General features: G+C 37.0%; 1 pseudogene; it reads left to right on the forward strand.

The window, feature by feature from the left end:
* The first annotated feature begins 8,715 nt into the window (after positions 1–8,715).
* Positions 8,716–9,469, forward strand: LOC118018875 (annotated as a pseudogene).
* Positions 9,470–10,054: the final 585 nt, after the last annotated feature.

The raw sequence follows: 10,054 nt of genomic DNA on the forward strand, positions 1-10,054 counted from the left end.
TTCTGTTATTGTTGTAGAGTTTGAGGGGGGAGCCTTGTTTCTTTGTTTAGTATATGTTTCAAAATTGTCTTCTTTCCGAACTGTGTTCCTTGCAGTTCCATTATGTCTACTGAAAGTCCATTTCAAGTGCAGGGGAAAAAAAAGACATCTAATTCAAATGTTTCCTAAAGTTATACCTTAAATGATTAATTTAAAATCACATTTACTAGACTCAAATACATGTTTTGAACGTTTTCATAGCTTAGCATCATCTTTTTTTTTTTTGCACCATCTTTTTAATTTTTTGTCTTGGCAAAAATTATAAGAGATAGAAAATGAGGTGATTTCAGGCTGAAATGAAAACTTCAAAGAGGTTATTGATCTCTTCACATCACATCACAATCACATGATTTGTGGACAAGAAAAACTACTGGCAATCAACAGCAAGTTCAGGGTAATCTAAGAGAATAAAAGTTGGACTAAGTCTGCAAATGGAGAGTCAGAATTCCCAAATAAGACTCAGATATAACATCCTTGTAGTGCAATTCCAGAAGCCATCATACTTGCAGATGTGGCCTGGCCCAAATGAGCACTCGTTGGATGGTCGGTTCATAGACTGTAGCCCTACCAGCCTTGCTTTCAGTGGGGAGAGCTTTGCCATCCTCTGGAAGGCTAAATCTAAGTCTCCTCCAAGAACCTGAGAAAAGCAATACATATCAGGTATGCCAGACTATTTCATTTTTTGTAGATTAATAAATAAATCCTACAAGTCTCCTAATTCGCCATAGTACCAAATGTTTTTGCTTCCCCAGGTGAATTTCATAAGACTGATCTCAACAGCTACCTAAGTTCCCAAATCTCAGTTTTCACATAGTGTTCAGAGTTCAATAATAGTTGGCCAGCAAGAACCCAGTATTTAAAATACAGAGGTATAAAGCAATCAAATTCTTTTGACTATCTGACTAAATGTGACATACTTTGATTAATGCCACCACTGCATGGGGCCCCCAGGGAGCTCAGTTGGTTAAACTTCTGACTTTTTTTTTTTTTTTTTTTACCATTACACATTTATTAGAATGGGAAGACGGGCTGGCAAGGATGTGAAACAATGGAATCTCCCCTACAGTGCTGGTGGGAATATAAATTGACACATCCATTCTGAAAAATAGTTTAGCAGTCTTCTATAAAGTTAATAATACATTGACCAGTGACACAATAATTACACTCCTGGGTATTTATCTCAAAGACATAAAAACTTACATTCACACAAAAACCTATACACAAAAATTCATAGCAGCCCTAAACTGAAACAGCACAATTTGCTTTCAGTGGGTGAATAGATAAGCAAACTGTGGTACATCATGACAACAGAATACTACTCAACAATAAAAAGGAACTATTGAAATACACTGTGACTTAGGTATATCTCAAGGCATAAACTTCTGAATCTTGATTTCAGATCAGGTCATGATCTCAGGGTAGTGGGATCAAGCTCTACATCAGGCTCCATGCTCAACAGGGAGTCTGCTTGAGATTCTCCCTCTCCCTCTGTTCCTCCCCCTGCTCTGTCTCCCTCTATCTCTCTGTAACTCTAAAATAAATAAAATCTTAAAAAACATACCACCACTGCATGTCCAAAGGCCTAACACATTGCAGTGTTGACTTCCTATATCATTTATTCATTCACTGACTCATTAAATCAGCAATATTTATTGACCTTTCCATGTGCCAGAAGCCAGGAATGTATAGTAGCAAGAAAGATAGAATCTCTGTCCTCAAAGTTTAGAGTCCAGAGAAAGTGACAAGAATTCACATTCATGTAATTTATTACTGATTTATAAGATGCACTGGCCTAAGTTTTTTTACACATATCTTCTGCTTTATCTTTCAATCAACCTCTATGTTATTATTAGTATTTTTTTAAGTTTTTATTTAAATTCCAGGTAGTTAACATACAGTGCAATATTAGTTTCAGTTGTACAACTTAGTAATTCAGCACTTCCATACAACACCCGGTGCTCATCACAAGTGCCCTCCTTAAACCCCACCACCTATTTCCCCTATCCCGCATCCACCCCTCCTCTGGTAACCATCAGTTTGTTCTCTATAGTTAAGAGTCTGTTTCTTGGTTGCCTCTCTCTCTCTTTTTTTCCCTACGATTCTTTGTTTTGTTTCTTAAATTCCAAATATGAGTGAAACCATATGGTATTTGTCTTTCTCTGACTGACTTATTTTGCTTAGCATAATGTTCTCTAGCTATATCCCCTTCTTTGCAAAGGGCAAGATTACATTCTTTTTGATGGCTGAGTGATATTCCATTGTATATATACACCACATCTTCTTTTCCATTCATCAGTCAATGGACATTTGGCTCTTTCCATAAGTTGGCTATTATAGATAATGCTGCGTAGACATCAGGGTGCATGTATCCCTTTGAATTAGTATTTTTGTATTTAGATAAATACCTAGGAGTGCAATTGCTGGATTAAAGGGTCGTTTTATTTTTAACATTTTGAGGAACCTCCATACTGTTTTCCAGAGTGACTGCACCAGTTTGCATTCCCCCCAAGAGTGTAAGAGGATTCCCCTCTCTCTGCATCCTCACCAACACCTGTTGTTTCTTGTACTGTTAATTTTAGCCACTCTGATAGGTGTGTAACCATATGTTATAAATGAAAAACCTGATGCTTACAGAGCTAAGATAACCCAGACAGATTTGCCAAGCCAACAAATCATTGAATCAAAACTTGAACCCTAGTCCATTTTACCATAAAGTCTATGCTTTTTACCATAAAGTCTATGCTTTTAAGCAAAAACAATGGCTCTGACTATATATCTGTTCAACAAATATTAACAGAGCCAACTAAGAAGCAAACATTATCATTTTCCAGAGAAAAAGAGTAGAGGAAAAGACAAGATCCCTGCCTCTAGAGAGTCATTCTTCTCATAGGAAAGACAGACCATTAAACAAGTATACCAGTAAATCATTTAAGTCAAAGTAGAGATAATTTCTATAAAATACATAAAGCAGGGCAAGTGCATAGGGAGGGAAGAGAATGATTGTCTGGAAAGTACTCTCTGAGAAAATGACATAAGATCTGAGACATGGATGATTTGAAAAAACAATCATGCAAAGATCTGGGAGAAGCATCCATAAGTCCAGAAAATCGAAGAGCAAATGCAAAGGCCCTGAGATGGGACCAAGCTTATTGTGTCTGAGGATCATCAAGAACAGGGATTGGCAAACTGTGTTTTGTGGGCTAATCTGGCCCATGGCCTGTTTTTGTACAGCTCATTCATTATAAATGGATTTTATATTTTAAGTGGTTGAAGAAAATACAAGTACAATACATATAATATTTTGTGATACATAAAAATTATAGGAGATTCCATTTCAATCCTGAAAAGCTTTTATTGGAACACAGCCACGTTCATTTGTTTACATATTGTCTATCGCTGCTTGTGGGCTACAATGGCGGAATGGAGAAGTTGTAACAAAGACCATATGACTTAAAAAGACTAATATATTTACTATCTGTTTCTTGCAGAAAAAAAAATATGATGAAGAGGATCAGTGTGAATGAAGGCAATTGCATAAGGAGGAAAAAAAGTCATAGGAGATGTATGAATAGGGTAGACATAAGGCAGCTCATGCAGGGCCTTGCAGGCCACAATAAAGGGCTTTAGATTTGACTGTTATCGAAAGGAGCATTTGGAAGGTATTGAGTAGGGAATTTGACTAAAATTTTAAAAAGGCCCCTAGATGTTTTGTTAAGGGGTGGGGCAGCAAAAGAAGTGTAAGAATGAAAGCAGAGAAAGCCATCTGTGGTATTGTGCCATTTAAGGGAGAAGTGATGGTGTCTTAAACTGGGGCAGTAGCAGAGCAGTTGGGTGAAGCATCCATTTAGAGTAGACAGGATTTTTTGATGGCCAAGAAGTCAGATGTCAGAAACAGAGAGAAAGCAGGGAGGACTCTGAAGTTTCTAGCCTTATCAATGCGACAACTTTTGGAACTTTTTACCAAGATGGGGAAAACTGCAGAGTTGCTGGTTTGAAGGGAGAATCAAAAACTCTGTTTTAGACATAATAAACCTGACATGGCTGTTAAACCTCCATAGTTAATGCCAATTAGTCTAAAGAACATAAGAGTCTGAAACTCAGCAAAGAGATTAAAACTGCAAACATACAGTTTTGCATCACTCTGTTGATGGAATTAAAGCCACGGGGCTAGATGGGATCACTTGGTAATGTGCTATATAGGTAGAGTAGAAAAGACAGCAGAGCACCAAACCCAAAAGATGCTCCATTTTTCAGAGTTCCAAAGGTCAGGAGCGTAACTAATTGACCAGTGAGGTAGGAAGAGAACCATGAAAGTATTTCATGAAGGAGGAATTGTCAGATACGTCTTAGAAAATAAGCAGTATGACAGTTCTTAAATTTTAAAACATTACCGTCTTAAAAAAAATAAAACATTATCTTCTTATTATTATTTTCTCTTCATGGTGATCTGGTTTTCTTCTTCCTAACAAAGATCCCAAAACAATTTTTTAAATTATTATATTTTAGTGAACACAAGTCTATGAACAAGGTCAGAAAACTATCATTCCATGAGTTCAGGAGATTCAGAAATTTTTCATTTAACTACCTTTACAAAGACAAGCAAGGAAGCTTAGGTTCCATTCAATAACCAAATCTACTCTTGATTAAGTGACATTTTTTTAAAAACATAGTAAAGACAAATAACTCAATTTGGCAAGTCAATATCCTAAAGACATGCCCATTACATATCCAGCACATTTTTACCGCTACTCTGCCAAGAATCTGAAAAACGAAGAAGTGACTAAAGAAAGGTGTAATATTTGAAAGCTCCAGAAAAGTCCCAATAGTTCATTTTGCCCTTGCTTCCCTTGCCTTTGGCGATGTGTCTAGGAAGAAGTTGCTATGGCTGAGGTCGAAGAGATTGCTGCCTAAAGTCCCCGCTGCTATCAACAGCCCCTAGTAGTGAATAACCTCAGTGTGCATCACTATTGCTCCTAAGGAGTCCTGGTAAGTGTTCTGCTATTGCATAAGGAACTAAGGGACAGTAAAGTAAATGATCCAGGCTCTTATGGAATTTGAAGAATTTAACAACTGTATTTTGTAGCTGAGTAAATATAAATATGTGTGTGTATGCGCATTTCTTTTTTCCATTACAATTTTGTTTGATTTTTATGGAGAAAAACATTGTCCCATTCCAGTTCTAAAAATTCAATCAATCTTCAAGATCATTTATAACTGAGGCATCTGGTGGCTCAGTCAGTTGAGCACCTGAGTCTTGATTTTGGCTCAGGTCATGATCTCAGTGTCCTGGGATCAAGCCCCATGTCAGGCTCCACACTCAGCTCAGAATCTGCTTGTCCCTCCCCCTCTGCCCCTCCCCCCTCTTTCTAAAATAAATAAAATCTTTTTTAAAAAATAAATAAATAAATTACTAATCATAACTTTTTTCTAAAATATTTTAACCCTTTATTTAAAAATCTACAGAAAAAATCCACAAAATATTTCTTCATAATATTAAGTACTTGAAACACCATGGCTTATTTACTTTATATTCTCAAAACTCTTTAATGAATATATTTGTAGTTACCATGTAACAATTACTTACAATGTGGGAAACAAATTACATCTTGCTTCTGTGCTTTCATCTACCCAATGCACAGACTTATGATTTACAGACTTTTTTTATTTTTCTATTTTTTTATTATGTTATGTTAATCACCATACATTACATCATTAGTTTTTGATGTAGTGTTCCATGATTCATTGTTTGCGTATATAATTTTGAGTCATTTGCCATGTTAATTAGCATTTTAATGACATTAGTCTCTACCATTTATATATATTTAAAGGAGGAAAGATAGCTAGCTTTCATGGTTGCTTAACTATAGCCAGGAGAATGAACTATACAATATTTAATGGTTCAATGTACTAAAAATAATGCCTGAAACTCCTCTCTCAATGTATTTCACTCTATACCCATCAATCACAGGATTATATCTGATAAACATTAGATTAAAAATAATCTTTTGCAGGGACACCTCAATGGTTCAGTGAGTGGAGCATGCAAATTCTTGATTTTGGGGTCATGAGTTCAAGTCTCACACTGAGTGCAGAGATTACTTAAAAAAATTAAAAAATAAAAAAAATCTTCTGCAAAATAACCATTAAGAAAGTGATTACCCAGAAAAATCAAAGGCATACTGTTATTAAGTAAAACAGAAAAATGTTAAGTCAAGATAAATTCCCTTTATTGTTTCTGCCCATTACAGGAAAGGAATTATATTTGTTAGTGAGTTCTGTTCTCTTCAGAACTGCATTTACTATTATCTAGAGTCTTCTGTGATCACCAAAGTTGGTACGTAGAGGGGAAGTCAGCATTCAGAATTGATTACATGACTTCTAAGTGGCAGACTCTGTACTAGATGTTGAATAATTAGAGACAAAGGCTCAGTTCCTGCCCTGAAAGAATTGACATTCCTTTGGGGAAAACACTCAAGCCCTATAAGCCAGAATGGAAGGTCACATAATAATTCCCAAAGAAAATAGGGTTGAGTCTCCCTAGTCCAGTGTTAGACACACTCATCTCAGTGACTAAGTAAACAGAAATAACTGTTCTTCTTCAGACTCTATTGAAATGCCAGATAAACAGATACCTTGCCAAGTGTTTTAAACACTTGAGTACTAATCCTCAAGCCAGCTTTTGGCTTATGCACATGAGGTCCTAGAGGAAGAAAATATTTAATATCTCATCCAATGTTACATATATAGAATTACAGGTTAGGATTCAACATCCCATCATATCACCCCACTTCCTCATCCATGCCTGCCTGGCATAAAAGCCAGCTTCTTTCTTCTAAAAAGCACAGTACCCCACCCCCCATTGCTGGTTCAATTTATTTCAACCAACAAAAGTAATGGGAAAAGATCAAACATAGGGGTGCCTGGGTGGCTCAGTCGGTTAAGCGACTGCCTTCAGCTCAGGTCATGATCCTGGAGTCCCGGGATCGAGTCCCGCATCGGGCTCCCTGCTCGGCGGGGAGTCTGCTTCTCCCTCTGACCCTCCCCCCTCATGCTCTCTGTCTCTCATTCTCTCTCTCAAATAAATAAATAAAATCTTAAAAAAAAAGATCAAACATAGATTAAACATTTGTCTGATGGGGTGCCTGGGTGGCTCAGTCAGTTAAGCGTCTGCCTTCAGCTCAGATCACGATCCCAGGATCCTGGGATGGAGCCCCACATCAGGCTCCCTGCTCAGTGGGGAGTCTGCTTCTCCCTCTACCCCTCCCCCCTGCTTGTGCTCTCTCTCTCTCATGCTCTCTCTCAAATAAATAAATATAATTAAAAAAATAAAAATAAACATTTGTCTTATTATCTTCCTAAATGTTTAAGACTCTTTTTTTAGGATAGCTATTAATCTTTCATTAAAGCTCTACTCCAATTATCTCCTGACCATCACATATACTCACACATCCCATGTAGGTGAAATTTATAAAATGAGGAGGATGAATTTCAAAATTGGGGTGTATTTTTTTATTTAAATTCAGTTTAGTTAATACATAATGTATTATTAGTTTCAGAGGGTAGAATTTAATGATTCCTCAGTTGCATATATCACCCAGTGCTCATTATATCAAGTGCCCTCCTAAATGCCCCTCACCCAATTACCCCATCCCCCCCCACCTCCCCTCCAGCAACCCTGTTTCTTTCCAATAGTTAAAAGTCTCTTATGGTTTATCTCCCTCTCTGTTTCTATCTTATTTTATTTTTCCTTCCCTTCCTTATGTTCATCTGTTTTGTTTCTTAAATTCCACATATGAGTGAAATCTTATGATATTTGTCTTTCTCTGACTAATTTATTTCACTTAACATAATACCCTCCTAGTTCCATCCATGTTGTTGCAGTAAATAAATAAATAAATAATATAATAAAATGGTAAAAAAAATCAGGGTGTATTATAAATAATCCTTGCAGTAAAATGTCTCCCTCTGCCTTTAATTCTCTATAATTCTATCATAACTTCTTCTATAACTTCCCATTCTCTGATGGAATTTAATATCACATTATAAATGTTTTTTGGATAACAAACTTTTTGTTTGCAAGTCAATAAGATCACAGACATTTATAAATACCTATCCAAATAAACTCTAAACTCCATCACACCTCACCTCCGATAAGGACAATATACATTCCTAAAATCGATTGAATGATTGTCCCCAAGCCAGAGGATACTTAGAATTGGAGGTAAAGAGCATATAAAATTTTAAAAGATAATTAATGTGGAAAGTGAAATACATTCATCACTAAGCAATTCCATTCTACTTTTTTTTTTAATTTGAATAATTTAATTTTTGTAACTTAATGACAATAACATGTGATGGATTTCAATCTGATTCTCAAAGTAATCTCGCAAAACTAGCCTCAAGAATTACCAAAAGAGGGGGCGCCTGGGTGGCTCAGTCGTTAAGTGTCTGCCTTCGGCTCAGGTCATGATCCCAGGGTCCTGGGATCGAGCCCCACATCGGGCTCTCTGCTCGGCAGGAAGCCTGCTTCTCCCTCTCCCACTTCCCCTGCTTGTGTTCCTTCTCTCGCTGTGTTTCTCTCTGTCAAATAAATAAATAAAATCGTTAAAAAAAAAAAAAAGAACTACCAAAAGAGCTCTTTTTCATGGCACGTTGGAGGTGGTAGGCTGCATTAGGATGAAGCTGAGCATTTCTGTCCCAGATCCTGATTGCCAGAAATTCACTGAAGTAGACAATGAACACAAACTTCGTACCTTTTATGAGAAGTGTATGGCCACAGAAGTTGCTGCTGATTCTCTGGGTGAAGAATGGAAAGGTCATGTGGTCTGACTCAGTGGTGGCAATGAAAACCAAGGCTTCCCCATGAAGCAGGGTGTCTTGACCCAAGGTTGTGTCTGCCTGCTGCTGAGTAAGGGGCATTCCTGCTACAGAACAAGGAAGACTAGAGAAAGAAAGCACATATCTGTTCAGGGTTGAATTGTGGATGCCAATTTCAATGTTCTCAACTTGGTCACTGTGAATAAAAAAAAAAAAAGCATGGAAGATATTCCTGGATTTACCAATACTGCTGTGCTTTGTCACCTGGGGCCCCAAAGAGCTAGCAGAATCCATAAACATTTCAATCTCTCTAAAGAAGATGTTGTCCACCACTATGTTGTGAGAAAACCCCTAAACAAAGAAGAACTCGAGAACCAAAGTGCCCAAGATTCAACGTCTTGTTACTCCATATGTCCTCCAGCACAAACTTTGGTGTATTGCTCTAAAGAAACAGGGTACTAAGAAAAATAAGGAAGAAGCTGCAGAATATACCGAACTTTTGGCCAAGAGAAGGTACGAGGCCAAAGAAAAACTCCAAGAACAGATTACCAAGAGACAGAAGCTGTCCTCTCTGAGACCTTTTACCTCTAAGTCTGAGTCCAATCAAAAATGAGATTTTCTGGGAGGAGCAAGATGGGAGAGGAGTAGGAGACCTAAATTTCATCTGGTCCCAGGAATTCAGCTAGATAGGGATCATACCATTCTGAACACCTACAAACTCAACAGGAGATGGAAGAAAAAAATAGCAGCAACTCTCTGAACAGAAAAGCAACCATGTTTTGGAAGAGTCATATCCTATCCTTTCATAGCAGCTAACCTTATTTTTGGTACATATATATAAGTTGTTCTCTCTTTAAAATTTTGGGATACAGTTTCTTCTTACAGATCAAAATATACCCTAAATCTCTGTGTATGGTTTTGTTCTAGTCTCCTGCCTGATCACATTCTCTCCCTTTTTATTTTTAAATCCTCTTCTTTCTTTTTTCAACCAACTTCTCATCAATTCCTTTTATAAAATCTTTTATAATTGTCATCTTTACAGTCATATTCCATCCCTTCATCATATTTACCCTTATTTTTGTACATACATAAGATTTTCTTTCTTTAAAATTTTGGGAGGCACTTTATTCTAACAGACCAAAATATGCCCAAAACCTAGTGTGTGGCACTGATCCATGCACCAGCCTGATAATATTTG

The sequence above is a fragment of the Mirounga leonina genome, unplaced genomic scaffold (assembly GCF_011800145.1).
Source record: "Mirounga leonina isolate KUSES-001 unplaced genomic scaffold, KU_Mleo_1.0 Mir_172, whole genome shotgun sequence".
In the NCBI taxonomy this organism is placed as follows: domain Eukaryota; kingdom Metazoa; phylum Chordata; class Mammalia; order Carnivora; family Phocidae; genus Mirounga; species Mirounga leonina.